Source organism: Leptopilina heterotoma, unplaced genomic scaffold, assembly GCF_015476425.1.
Source record: "Leptopilina heterotoma isolate Lh14 unplaced genomic scaffold, ASM1547642v1 Lhet_15, whole genome shotgun sequence".
Classification (NCBI taxonomy): Eukaryota; Metazoa; Arthropoda; class Insecta; order Hymenoptera; family Figitidae; genus Leptopilina; species Leptopilina heterotoma.
The window spans coordinates 1396840-1411961 of NW_025110867.1; the positions used below are offsets into that span (position 1 = coordinate 1396840).

Genomic DNA, 15122 nt, shown 5'->3' on the forward strand with positions numbered 1-15122 from the left:
TAATCACAAGAATTATAATAATAGTAATAATAATAACAAGAATTATAATAACAGTAATAATAATAATAATAATGATAAATGTTGAAAAATAATTGAAAATATAAGTTGCATAAAAAATTAATGAAAGTGAAAATATAATGCATGTGAGAAATTTGATACATATAAGAAATTATTATTAAAGCAAAGTATATATATATAACGGTTTTACTCGCGAGGCATGATATTGATAAGAAAAAAATTTTTTAAAAAATATATGTAACAATAGAAGTTAAGAAGGCGAGTATAATTGTATAAAAGTAAATGGTACGGAATTATTATGTATGCTAATGATAACAAGCACTTTCGCCATTTAAACCGCAACTCTTCTTATATTATTCTGATTCACTGGGCATGAAGGAATATAATTTTTTATATCTATATATATATATATATATATATATATATATATATATATTTATATTTATATATATATATATATATAATCCTTGCTTGAGTTTCGATTTTCAATGTCAATGGCACGAGACCTGTTTTTATCAAAATTCACTATCGTTCATAATTTATATTTTGTGAATTTCGTTACATATTCGCGAATGCAAATTTCTGAGACTACATGTATATATTTTATGTGGTCGTTTTCTATGCTAATTAACTCCCAAGTGCAGACCGGAAAAAAGGTCAATTTCTTTATAGAAAAAAAGTTTTATGGCCTATTAAATTATTCCATTTTTATTTTATGTCTGTTCAAATTTTAGTTTATAAATATAAAATTATTATCGAATTATACAAAAAATATGTTTATATATATATATATATATATATATGTATAAAAATGTACTTATTTTAGGTATATATATTTATGTATAATAGTTTATTTTTAATTTAAATATATCAATATTAAATATAAATGCATAACAAACATTGTTAGTACATTTGCTATCGTGATTTTCCACTTGAATCGCGAATTATACTTTATCTGTTTAATATTTAAACTGTTTTTATTTGCCACACAACCTTTAATCGTCTGATAAATTATTATTCTTATTGATATACATAATATGATTAAAATTTATAAATAGATAACAAATAATGCAAAATTATTATTCAATCTTCTTATTTTAACATTTTTACACGGCAGTATAATATTACTTCATAATTTATCGAGGTTTCATTTTGATAAAAAAAAAATGTTATTTATTTTGAAAAAAAAATTTTTAACTATACAAGTCTCAATTTAGAATTTTTTCTATATAATTTATGATAATATAATATTTATGATATACTTATAATATTAATATTTAATACTACAGTAATATAATAAATGTTTCACGCTCCGAAGACAGCAAATGAAGCAAATTATTTTAAGGTTATATTTGCCTATTATTTTTATCTTACTAAGTTTCGGTTTAATTGTATAAAATTAAAATCCGTTTTTATTCATTATCTTAGATGCAATTTGAACCAGTGTTTTATGTTGAGTGTTTGATCTCCTTTGTGGATTTTCATTTAAAAAATTACAAACATAACCTAAAATTCATTATTATAATATTAGTATTACTATTATTATATTATTTTTATTATTATTAGCTAATAGAAATATTTAAAGATTATCTTTAAAAAAATAATATTTTCCTTTTGGGAAATCTGTTTTTCTTTTAAAATTATTTCCTAATTTTTCATATTGTAACGTAATGGAATAAATAAGTTTCATTAAACCATTAAATAATGGCAAAGAAATGAAAGTAAAATTATGAAGAAAAATGAAAGTTTCTTCTTTGTATTGTTTAGAGAAATCTTCGATAAATTCTCTTTTAAAAGATTTAAGTATTGCAATCAATGTCCGTCCGTCCATCTAATTTCCTTCGCTGCACAAATGCATATTTTTCCATACGAACCATGTTGAGAAGAATTTACATCTCTACAATATAAATATTGTGAAAAAAATAATTAGCGTAAAAACAGTAAATGATAAAGAAAAATTTTTATAGCAAAATAATTTATATACAAAAATTCACTTTTGAGTTTGAATTTTTAAAAATTTAAATGAAATACGAGCAAAATAGATTAAACTACAAATTACAAAAATTAACATATTTTACAAAAACGTTTAATACTTCTGAAAAAATATTGAATTAAAAAAATTTTTTTTTTCAATTTTTAGTATTTAAAAATTAAAATATTTTCTGTTTTTGTCTCCGGATTTCAATGGATTTATGATAGACATTTATATCTAGAGGCCTTAATCTCGGATATAAATCAATAAATAAAAAAAAATACTTGACCTATGGGAACGAACTTTGTGAAACAAATGTTTACCTTCGAGTCGTGTACTTTTTAATATGCAAAACTTGTTTCTTTTACACACTGCAAAAAAAAAATAATCTCACTAACTTTTTTTTTCTTTGATTTCACCCTTTCAAAAATAAAAAAAAACCTGATTGACTTGGAAGTTTTTTTTGGACTGAAACAAAAAATTTGTTCGTCAGATATTTATAATTCAATTTTTATATTAAAAAACCTTCTTAAATAAATTTTAATTTCGAAATTTTAATATTTATTATTTAAAATTATAATTTTATTATAATTATTTTTAGTTAACATTTTATTTTTTTTAGTCAAAAAAGGATTTAGAAAATAAAAGAAAAAATGTTAGTGAATCGAGCGCGAAAAATGGGAAATGCGGTAAACTCTCTTTAGATATTCAGTTCATTAAAATGTACTAAATGTACTTTTTTTCTTCTGATAAAACAATAACAATTTATTTATCGGTTATCTAGAAATAAACCAGAATGCTCCTAATCAATTATTAGCATATCATATCGTGCTTTTTTCTGTGTTAATGAACGATAGCAAATTAAAAGCAGATAATAAATTTTATTAAGTGACTAATTGTTAAACAAAATATCAGTTTAGAAGCGACCACATTTGCAGAAACAACCAGGTAGACGACAATTAATTAGTAAATAGACAATTATAATTAAAATAATTACATGATATTCAATTATTCACATAATAAGTGGACGGAAAAGAAAATAAAAAAAATTTATATTCTTTAAATTCAATTAATATATATTTACTAATTAATTGTAAGCAATATTTTTTTGAAAATCATAAAAATTAAAGAATTTATCTAATCTTTAATTATTTTAATTTTAAAAATATATTAATTTTAAAATTTCGGAGAAATTGTATATTTGTATAATTATAAAAAAATTATGATATATAATTTATTCATTATATTATATAATATATTTTTTTATATATGAAACATACAGTTTTAATTTTAACATATTTAGTTTTATTTGCCCGAGTATTTGTCTAACATATTGACCTCATTTTTGGTAATTGGTTCTAAGATTGGTACAAAACGTAAGTTAATCCCTCCCCCTATTTCCAACCCTGCAATCTTAATTTGACATAATGTATCATATAATAGAGTAATCTTATGTGACCATTTTTTTCTTTTTCATTATGCAACTATATCTATACTTATTTTCAAGGTCCAAAGCTAGTTTCAATAATAATAACGAAAAATTAATTAGATTATTCTAGACGATGAATTGAATATAGGTTAATCAATGTATTATAAAATAAATAGGCTAATTATATGTCCCCTACAATATATGTCAACATATTGCATAAATGATCCAAAAACAACCTAACTCGTAGCCTTGTATTTATGTCCTTTATGAGATTGCGCTGTGAGAGAGAAAAATTTATCCGTTTCTTATCGTTGATTCCTCATGTATATGAATTTTTATATATTAAAATTTTGTAATTTAATAAGTATATATTTTATATTTTGCATAAGTATACAACTCATTTCTAAAATGAAACCAAATTTTTTATTTGCAAAATTTTTTTTAAATTTGTTTTTAGGTTGATCATTGTTTTATTTTATTTATTTTATTTAAGTAACAATAGTTTTCCTTCAGATAAATAACAGTTTATTATCAGAAGTGTGAAAAATTTAGAAAAAGAAGAAAAATATTTGCACGATTCCTATTTTTTAATCTTATTTTTAGAACAGGATTTTTCACAGGAATTAAGACATTCAAAAATTTCAAATTTAAACCTTTTTTAATTTAAACAACTTATAAAAGTATTTCTTATAGAACGCATGAAGATATTGATTGCTCGACTCGGAGTGATCGATTTCTTTATGTTTTCTAATAATTAAAGATGACCGAGAGATAAAATCATTAATTTATATTATAAGAATATTGTTACTGTAACTTCATCAAAATTGTTTTCATCATCTTTCAATTCAATTATTATTTTCTAGAATATAAAATTATTTTTTATGAAAATAATTGAATTCCTGCGAAATTTTTATTATTTATGAAAATAATTAAATGTTTGAATACAATTTTATTACAATTTTTTTTAAATAATTCAATTCTTTTTGAGAAATTTCATTAAAATAGTAGACATTGAAAATCATTGAAATTAGACAAATTTTTGAAAATAATTGAAATTAAGACAAATTTTTTTTTGACATTTATGAAAATAATTGAACTTTGAAGAAGAATTTTGTTATTTGTAAAGATAATTGGGATTTTTACGAGAATTTTTTTTCAAATTTTGAACATAGTTGAATTTTATTTTTTTTGGAAAATAATTGAATTTCTGCAATTATTTGTAATTTCTCTAAAATTGAATTTTTTAGTGTTTTCAACAAAAATTTAATTTAGAAAATTTCTAAATTCTATTATTTTTAAAATTGCTAATTTTATTTAAAAAAAGGCAGCAAGAATAGTTAGTCGCGCTCTTTAGCGCGCAAATTTTTTCTAGTACCAATTTATTATCAGAAGTGTGAAAATAATTATTATGCAATTTGTAAAATAAATTATAAACCATTTTTTGTTGGCGATTATATTTTGTTTTATCTAATCATTTGACAATTTCCATTTCATAGACTATATTGGCAACACGCTTGACAGCTGTGAAATAATTATTATTAAGGGTTCATACCACTTTACACGCTTGAAAATGAAGCTATTTTCTAGAATTTTTTTTACGATTCCTATGGATTATATTAATCTGCATTTTTTTAGTTCAATAAATGTACTCTTTAACTGTATAAAAAACCTTATTTTATTTAAAAATATTATTTGTTTATTTAAAATTTAACAATAATTTTAGACCTGCTAAAAATACCGATGCCAGCTGCGGGATTGATTTCTCAGGTTAGAAAAATCTAAAACACAAAATTCAAATTGATTTATTTTCACTAGGACTGTGCCTATCGCCCGAACTAGAATTTTTAATTTTTATGCAAAAATAACAAAATGGCGGCAATTTAAATTTTTTTTTCGAAAATTAAAGTTTTTTTTGCAGTTTTTCGGTTAAAAAAAATAGTAAAAATTAATATTTTTAAATAATTCTAGTTCCGGCGATACCCACCCATGTGTCGAAGATTTTCGTAAAAAAATTTTGAGAATCGGTCCAGTAGTTTCCGAGAAAAACATCCCGCAGCATGGAAAAATATGGTTTTGAGAAAAACGCGTTTAAAGTTTTTGTTTTATACTTACATAGCCGTGAACTCGCTCAAATTGCATTGAAAAAAATATATTTTGAGTGCTGGGATCTTTCTAAAAATTTTACACCACATTTTTGACATATTTTACTTTCGAAATCCATAATAAAAAAATTTTTGCTTTTTTGAAGATGACAAAGTGGTATGAACCCTTAAGGATCTATTTTATTATTATTGGAAAAGCTGTGTGAGGTAAACACAAAATCAGAATATTATCCTTTAATTAAAAAATAAACTGAAAAAGAAACTAATCTTTTGAAGACGAAGAAAAAGGATTATTTTTCCGGTATATTAAAAATATTTCATTACTAAAGAAATTTGTTAATGTTCTCTTTGATGAAATTTTTATTCAAATTCTATGATTTTTGTTATTTAAATATTTAATTTTTATATATTTATATGTCATACAGTTATTATTTAAATTTAATAAAAAAATTTTTTTTTTATTATTGGTTTTTTAATGACAGCAAATAATGTGCCAATAATGGTTGCCAATTATTGGCATCGGCGTGGACATCCCACGATTTTACCATTAGTGGTCCATTATTGGGTGCCAATAATAAACCTAAAGAAAACCAATGGCTTCAAATATTGGGCCATTAATGCACCAATGGTAGACTAATGGCTATTTCCCATTGGGACAGCATTAAAAAATTAAATTGTTTTATATTTTTCACGTTTATTGATGTTTATTTTCTGATGTATTACATCAATTATTTTTCATTCAGTAATTACTTTTTTAAATTCATATAATTTAAATGTTGAAATTTTAAAAAGAAATTTTAATAATCTTGCTTATGTTAATTGAAATTACAATTTTAAAAAATGTATGATTTAGTCTCGTCTTTTTTGTGGCTTTTTTAAGATTTGGTTTTGATTGTGAATTTCGAAAAATTTTCTTTTGTATAACCAAAATATCAAATCACTTTTTAAAGATTTCAAGTTCAATAAGTTTTAATAATACACGCAATTGTAAGTAGTAAAATTATTAATTTTTTATGAAAAAAACCTAGATAGATAGTTTTATCCTTCTTTAAAGTTTAAGATATCAAGCTAACCTGCCGTTTTTTTAAGATCATATTGAGTAATTTTTTTTAATAAAAAATTATTTTTTATTATATATATATATATATATATATATATATAATTAAAAAAAAAGATTTCCAATAAATTCAATGTAATAGATGTATATTATTTTTAAAATGTTTAATTAATTTTATAATACAAAAAAAAAATTTGTCAATTATTATTTAACTGTACTTGATATTATTTATATTTAGTTTAGAGTTATAAATACTTTTTAAAAAATCGTTGTTATATTTATATTTCTTCTCGCTGCAAAATAGTTATAAAAAAATCTCTCGAGCTCATAAACGCAGACCTAATAATGTGTTAAAAGGCAATTTTACATTTTATGTGCACACGGAAATTTACACATATTGCTTGTTTGAAAATTACGCTATGCTACTAGATTTTGTATAGGTAATATGCGCTACTAATTTAAATGTAAAAAAGAATATTTCAATTCCATTATAGACACAAATTATGTTTATCTTTAGAAATATGTCATCTTAACTTATTATACTGTTTAACATGTTTTTAGTTTCTTTTAATAAACTATAAAAAATAAAATAAAAAAAAAAATAATTTTAAAAATGTAATAAAAAAATTTGTAGTTGCAAGAAACTTTAATTTATAACTATTTTGAAATTAAAGTTGTATGGAAGAAATAATTAGAAAATCTGATAAAATTTTAATTAAAAGTACTGTAATTTTTTTCAATTCTAAGTTTTGTAAAAATAATTTCAAGTTTTGAGTTTTATTTATAAATTTTAATGACCACCCTGTATAATATTTCTAATGAACATTTTACAAAATGGGTAAACAATGTTTTGGTTATAAAGTTAGCCTTGCGAAGATCAAATTTAGACATGTTTAGATATGTTATATTAGTATAGACCATAGACCCCAAAATACAATAGCATAAATTTGTACATGTCTGAATGATTTTGTAGGGGGGAATAGTATATTAAGCAACAAGGGTATAAAGGCAGCCATTTGTTTACGGTACAAAAATCATCGTAAACAAATTGGCTGCCTTTATTCCCGTGTTACTTACGATATATTTTATTCCTAATGCACAAAAGTGGCGATTTCAGATAGCAGACGACAGGGAATAAAAGTCAGTCACTTGTTCGACTTATATGAAAATGGCGGCCGTTTTCTCCCTTGGGCAAAAATAACGCATGGGATCAGCGGTTATGTTTGCACATATGGTCGAACAAATGAGTGACTTTACTTCCTGTCGTCAGCTATCTAAAAGCGCCATTTTTGTGCATGTGGGATAAAAATATTATTTGTAATTTTGTGAGTTCATAATTTCTTTGGCCAGTGAATTTAATTTCTCTATTATCTACTTATTTTTTAAGGTATATAATAAATTAATTACTACTAATAAAATGTTTATAATGAAATAATTACAAAAAAATAGATAAAAAAATTATAAAATATTTTTAAAGAATTATAAAAATTAAAAACTACTTATAAAAAATAATATTAAAAATTAAATGATAAGTTATAAACAATATTTAAACAAAAATAATAATAAATAAATTAATATTAAAATAATTGTAATATTCTCCATATTTTCAATAATTATAATAATGTAGTTTACAATAATAATATTAATAAAAGATCCATAAAAATAAACTTGAAAGTCGGAGAGGGAGAAGGGGCGTGGTTTCACTCAAAAGTGGAACGCAAGCGGCAGAGTGGGGACTGCAAAAGGGAGAGAGAAAGTTCGTAATTTCTCTCTCATTCTCATCATCACCACTCATCCTACATTACATTTCTAATTTTCTAAGAAGTTTCTCACCTGCAAAGTTGTCTTAAAACCAACAGTGAATCAACTTTTAGTGAAATATTCTTTATTTTTGCAATAATTTCAAAATCATCATTTTTAATTTCAACGTAATTGTTTTTCATCGAAAAAAAGTAAGTAATATATGAATAAAAGGTAGACATCAGGTCTGACACCTTTGAAATTTTCAAGTGTACGTAATTTTTTAAAATAATTTTTTTAACAATTCTCTGTGTATTGTGAGTGTTTTAATTTATTTAAAATTATGATAATTACCGACAGATTGGCTCGGTCGGATAAATGCCTGGCTCGGTGGGCGGACCAAGGGTACTTGGTTCGCGCCCATTAGCCTGGGATTTTTCCGGCACGTGAGATAATCTGAGCGGGAGGTTTGACGTCGAAGTATAATGATGTGCACCGTCGATTATTGTCCGGTACACACACCATTAGAATTCGACTGTCGATAAACCGGTTGTACTCGGAGAGGTTTTCTACAGTTTCCCTCTCCACTGGCGAGAAAACCCATTAGAGAGAATGCCACTTCCCCTCACGGGAGCAAATCGATGACTGCCCGATTACCTGGAAAACCTTTTCCGGAAAATCGATAATTTGTATCATTGTATTGCAAAGTCAAATACAATGGTACAACCCAGTGAGAAATTTCTTACCGGTCCAATATCGGTCCAATATTGGGAGCCAAGAGACCATCATCGGTCCAATAAAGGCTCCCAATATTGGACCAATATGGGCTGATGCTTGGGATGTAACGGGTTCGCCAAGCATCGGTTGTTAATATTGGTCCAATATTGGCCGAATATTAGCAACCAAGAGAAAAAAATTTTTTTAAATAAATTTTTTTAATTAAATAATAAAAAATTAATGTTTATAATTTTTGTTTAATATATTTATTTGTTTAATTATTTATTTTTAATAATTTATGTAAATAATAAATAATTTATTATTTATAAATTATAATTATTTAAAAATGCAGCAACTATTAGGAAATAATCGAAATAGCATTCTGCAAAAAAATTCTATCATTGAAAAATCAATTATAGGCGAGAGATATCCGCGTCATTAAATACATTCGCAGATATACTCTGGTCTCGCGACGAATCTCTCGATACTTATATACACTGGAGTCGCCGTGTCAGTTGCGAGAACGGTTACAGCGTCCCTCTTTCGGCAGAGATAAGAATTGTCACGTAAACTGCGGGTACACGGAAAGAAAAAGTCCGTCAATCATTAATAGACTAGTATATTACTTTGAGACGGGACACAAAATCATTGAATGGATAACATACTTTGAGTCACAATCAGTGACGAGTTGCTTGCCAAAATTTAGAAAACTGTCATCAATATATAAAACTCGTTCACTAAAATTTAGAAAACTGTCTATTAAATTTTCTATGACTATCAAAAGCATTCAAAAAATTCAACTTCTTTTAGAATTATCCCTAATTTTAGACACTATTTGGTACAGAATGAACACATTTTTTTCGTTGCACAGTTCCGATATTTTATTTACACTCTTAGACGCTTTAGACCAACACATTTTCGCACTTATAATAACTACACGTAGAAACGCACACTTATAACACTTTAAGTTTAGAAGCGAACTGTTCTTATATACCAAATAACAAAATTTTTCACAACTTGTGAGAAATGATTTTGCACTAATAACTACTTTTTAATTAGCGAGAAATATAAAAGAAAATATATTTTCATCGAGGTCAATTTCTAGACGCAATTCAACTGCAAATTATTAGTTAAGTTAAATATTCACATTACACATAATAGTATATAGGGATATGTATAGCAGACAGCAAAAACACATGGACTATAGAGAAACCGGAAGAAATGCGCATCGGTACACTGCGCAACAATGCGCTAGTGAAGAGCGCCGATTTAGAATACGAGTCAACTAACGTTTCACAAACTTTCACTAATGATTCGTAAACATTCAAACAGCCATTGATAACAATTCAGCATTAAATCTAAAACAATTGGTCACATACTGGCATTCTAATCAATCCATGACTCGTTTTCAATCGTTAAGTAAAGTTAAGTAACCATCAACGGAAAAAGAGTCCCGTCTCAAAGTAATATACTAATCCATTAATGGTTGACGGACTTTTTCTTTCCGTGTATAATAAGGCCGTCGGTAAAGCGATTTAGCAGTTTACGTGACAATTCTTATCTCTGCCGAAAGAGGGACGCTGTAAACGTTCTCGCAACTGACACGGCGACTCCAGTGTATATAAGTATCGAGAGTTTCGTCGCGAGACCAGAGTATATCTGCGAATCTGTTTAATGACGCGGATATCTCTTGTCTATCATCTGCGAATCTATTTAATGACGCAGATATCTCTCGCCTATCATTGATTTTTCAATGATAGAATTTTTTTGGAGAATGCTATTTCCTAATAGCTGCTGCATTTTTAAATAATTATAATTTATAAATAATAAATTATTTATTATTTACATGAATTATTAAAAATAAATAATTAAACAAATAAATATATTAAACAAAAATTATAAACATTAATTTTTTATTATTATTATTTAATTAAAAAAATTCATTTAAAAAAATTTTTTCTCTTGGTTGCCAATATTCGGCCAATATTGGACCAATATTAACAACCGATGCTCGGCGAACCCGTTACATCCCAAGCATCAGCCCATATTGGTCCAATATTGGGAGTTAATCGGCGCCCAGCACGGCAAGCAACCCAGTAAACGAAAACTAATTGAAATGAATTAAAAAGAATTCACAAAGAGCTTTCGTGAATCCCGCTTTGTGACAAATACGAATTGGAGCCATGATGCAATTTTCCTGAATTCGTGAAACTGTATTGAACTTCCGAACCTTCTATCCGTACCAATTCACTGGACAAGTTTTGAGCCTTTAATTTTTTTCAATTCGTTAGCACGAATTCAATGCATTCCTTGGCCATTTCTTTCGAATGCGAATTCGTTTGGACAAATTGGTACATATTGAATTAAATTCAATTGAATATACAAAGAGCTTGAGTGAATCCCGCTTTGTGACAAATACGAATTGGAGCCTACCAAAAATGTTAATTCGTTTCAATTCATTTGAATTAGTTTTTTTTTACTGGGAATATTGGACCGATAATGGACCGATTAAAGTCTATTGGCAATTTCTCACTGGGAAGTCGAAACATGTCTGAACAGGATTTCCATTCAAAACAAACTTTTATTGCCTTGTATTATTCTCAAAAATTACAAAGTAATTAACCGGAGATATTGAACTTTTAAAAATCAAAAATTTTGGAAAATAAGACTTTTTTGAAAATTTTGTTGAAAAATGTAGAAGTAATCTTAAAATTATCGTTACCGACTTGTAGAGCTTCAAAAAACGCTTCGATTGACCTTTTTTTGAACCTAATTCGATAATAAATATCGAAATTATTAGTATTTTAAAAACCAAAAATTGTGGAAAATGACATTTTCTCAACTTTTTTGTTTGAAAATTTTTGTTTAATTATTAAACTATTATAACTATATTGTAGAGTATTTAAAAATACATTTATTGATACACACCGGGTGGGCATTAAAATTAGCTAATACAATTTAATAACTTTTACTTAATTTTATTAAAATTAAAAAAATAAAAATTATATATACCGGGTGTTAATTAAAATCTGTTTATACAATTTTTTTATAAGTCTATTTCTTATTCATACTGCTCTATATATATTTAGTAGAAAGTTACTAATGAAATGGTAAAAAGTCGTCCACCAAATGATTTAGTAATATATTACTAACAAATAGTGAATTTTACTAATTGATTAGTAGATTTCTACTAACAATTAGTAGAACTGTTTTATTAATGGTCGATAAAACAGTTTTACTAATTCATATAGTGAAATGAATGACTTTTAATTAGTGAATTTCTACTAAAACATTAGTAAAATTTTACTAAGATATATTAATATTCTACTAATTGAAAAGGGGAAAAGTCGTCCATGAAAACTATTAAAAATTAGTCAAATTTTACTATTTCTTAGTTGTAGAATTCTACTAATTCAGATTTAGAGAGTGAGCTTCTGACTAAAAAATCTTTATCTCAAAATATCAAATATAACTCTCTAAATTTGCCCAAAGTATGCAGCTGATTCAAACAATTTATATACGCTGGCAAATCAGTCCATATGAATTAGTTTTATATTTATTCATGTTAACCGAATGTATTTTCTTACTAATTAAGTACCCTTAAGGATGTGGCTACTTATACCCTTTATGGAGCATTGATCACAACATGTCTACAGCATGCCAAGCGTTCTTTCAGACATAACCGTAATAAAATAAAACAGTTATCACCATTTAACAATAATAGAATATCATTACAAAAAGTAAATCTATAACTATAACTTAATCTGTATTTTTAAACTAATTACTACTGAATATATGATACAAGATAATATATACCTTTCATCTATATGACAAGTATCTACTTATAGCTTCGAGCTTATCATCTATTTCTTATTCTTCCATTATATTCTTTTAATTAATTTTAATTTAATATAATAATTTTTTTATTTTTTATTTATAAATTATTTTATCATACCTTATTTATAGTTTAATTCTTTAACTACCTATTTATTCAACAATTTTTAATCGGTAGCAATGAAGAGTAAGGCTTTTTCAGAATCGATTCACATTTTTCAACGGTGACAATTTAAACTTTTTAAACTAACCAATGGGTTTTTTACTTGAATGGTATGCCTACAAAGAGATAAGCCTTAGACACTCGAATGCATTGATTTGTGTCCTTGGATCTTGGTCCTGTTAAGTGATCGACTTTCTTAATCAGGGTGGCCACAAGTTTCAGTTTATCAATTTCCCTGACATTTCCCTGACAATTTACTGACATTAAAATTACTTTCCCTGACAAAATTCTTTTTAAAGGAAAATATGAATGTTTACGGAAAATGGGTAAAATTTATGAATTTGAATAATTTCTAAAAATTACAATTATAACTCTTCATGAATTCAATTATTTTTTACAATTTTCAACTAAACTTCATCTCTAAATCAAATAATTTAAATAATTTCCCAAAATTTATTCTAGAATTCAATTATTTAAATACAAAAATTAAATTTTTTATAATAATTGTAATTATATATAAATATAATAGTTTTTCAATTTTGAATAATTTCCAAAAAATTAAAATTTGTTTAAATCTTTTAAAAATAATTGAATTTTTGAAAAATATAAATAAAAATTATCAAATTTTTGAAGAATTTTAATTATAAACAGGACCATAATTTCTCAAAAATTTTAATAACTCCAAAAAGTAAATTTTCATAAATTTTTATTTTATTGTTCGAAGATTATTGAATCTTAAAAAATTAGTATAATAAATAATAATAATTAGTAAAATAAAAAAAAAAATAATAATAAATAATAATTAATAATTAGTTTTTAAAAATGTTTTAATATAATTTTTCGAAAATAATTGAATTCCTTAAAAAAAAATTTGTATAATTTAAAAAACTAATTTTTTTTTTAATTAAAAATTTTGAACTTGATTGTATTCTCCAAAATGTTAAAAAGAATTCTAAAATGTTATTATTTTTGTATGTATGTATTTGAATTTTCGGAAATATGTAATTGAAAGTACTGAAAACATTGAATTATAAAAAATTAGAAGCTAATTTTCATTAACTTTCATTTTTAAATTTACCTTTAAAGATTTTTCATTAAAATTTTTGATATTTCAATTATTTTCAAAATTTGCAATTAAAATTCTTCAAAAATTGATTTTTAAAAATTGTAAATAAATACTTGAAATGTTTGGAAGAAAAGTCGAAAAAATTCCCAATTTTCTTAATTTCCCTGACAAAAATTTTTTTCCTGACATTTCCCTGACTTTACTGACAAAAAATTTTTTTCCTGACATTTCCCTGACTTCACTGACAAAAATTTTGTTTCACTGCCATTTCCCTGACTTTACTGACATGTGGCCACCCTGTTAATATATCAATTGCGAATTGAATCTAAATAAACCCTCTTTTCGAAATTGTTTTAAAATAAAATCTCTTGACTCACTTATTTGGTAAAATAGTATATAATAATATATTTGATTCAAACTAGCTATTAGGTTTGTTTATGAATTTTTTTAGGTATAAATTAAATTATTACAAGAATCAAGTGAGTCAAAAGATTCACTATTAAATTAAAATACATGCTGAGTTCTCTGACTACCAGTTTAATGAGTATATTGGGAATGTTCATAAACTTTGACAGCTCAATTTAAAGCCGATAAGGATATATCTGCGGATGCTCATGAGCTTAGAGTCACGGTTCAATTGCAAACTCCTCGTTCTAACCAATTGACTCTTATTACGTCAATCGAATAAAAGCTAAAAGTAATCTAATTGTTTTTAAAAAATGCTCTTGACTCACTTTCTTTTCTTGATATTCTTACATTGATATGTTACACAGAGAAAAATGGAGTTTGAAAAACTGGGAGTCAATATTGAAAAAACAGGACTCAGTCCAGTAAAAGTACATTAATTTATTTCCATCAAGCATCTTAGGGTATTGCGTATAGTGTATAGAGGGCCTTAGTTCCAAATGTCACTGTAAAGAGCATTGAAACACAGGCGAAGATTGTAAGGCGCGCTGCAGTGTGCATAGAAGAGAAACTGGACTCAGTCCCCTACTTCGAAATTTTCACAATAAGGGAACGCAGG

General features: G+C 25.3%; 1 protein-coding gene across 1 annotated transcript in view; it reads left to right on the plus strand.

The window, feature by feature from the left end:
- The first annotated feature begins 2820 nt into the window (after window positions 1–2820).
- LOC122498484 (alpha-N-acetylgalactosaminidase) overlaps window positions 2821–15122 on the plus strand; it is a 31693-nt gene continuing 19391 nt past the window's right edge. Inside the window, exon 1 of the mRNA XM_043606238.1 lies at window positions 2821–2938. The gene's annotated coding sequence lies outside the window, so the exon portion shown is untranslated. The remainder of the gene's footprint in view (window positions 2939–15122) is intronic.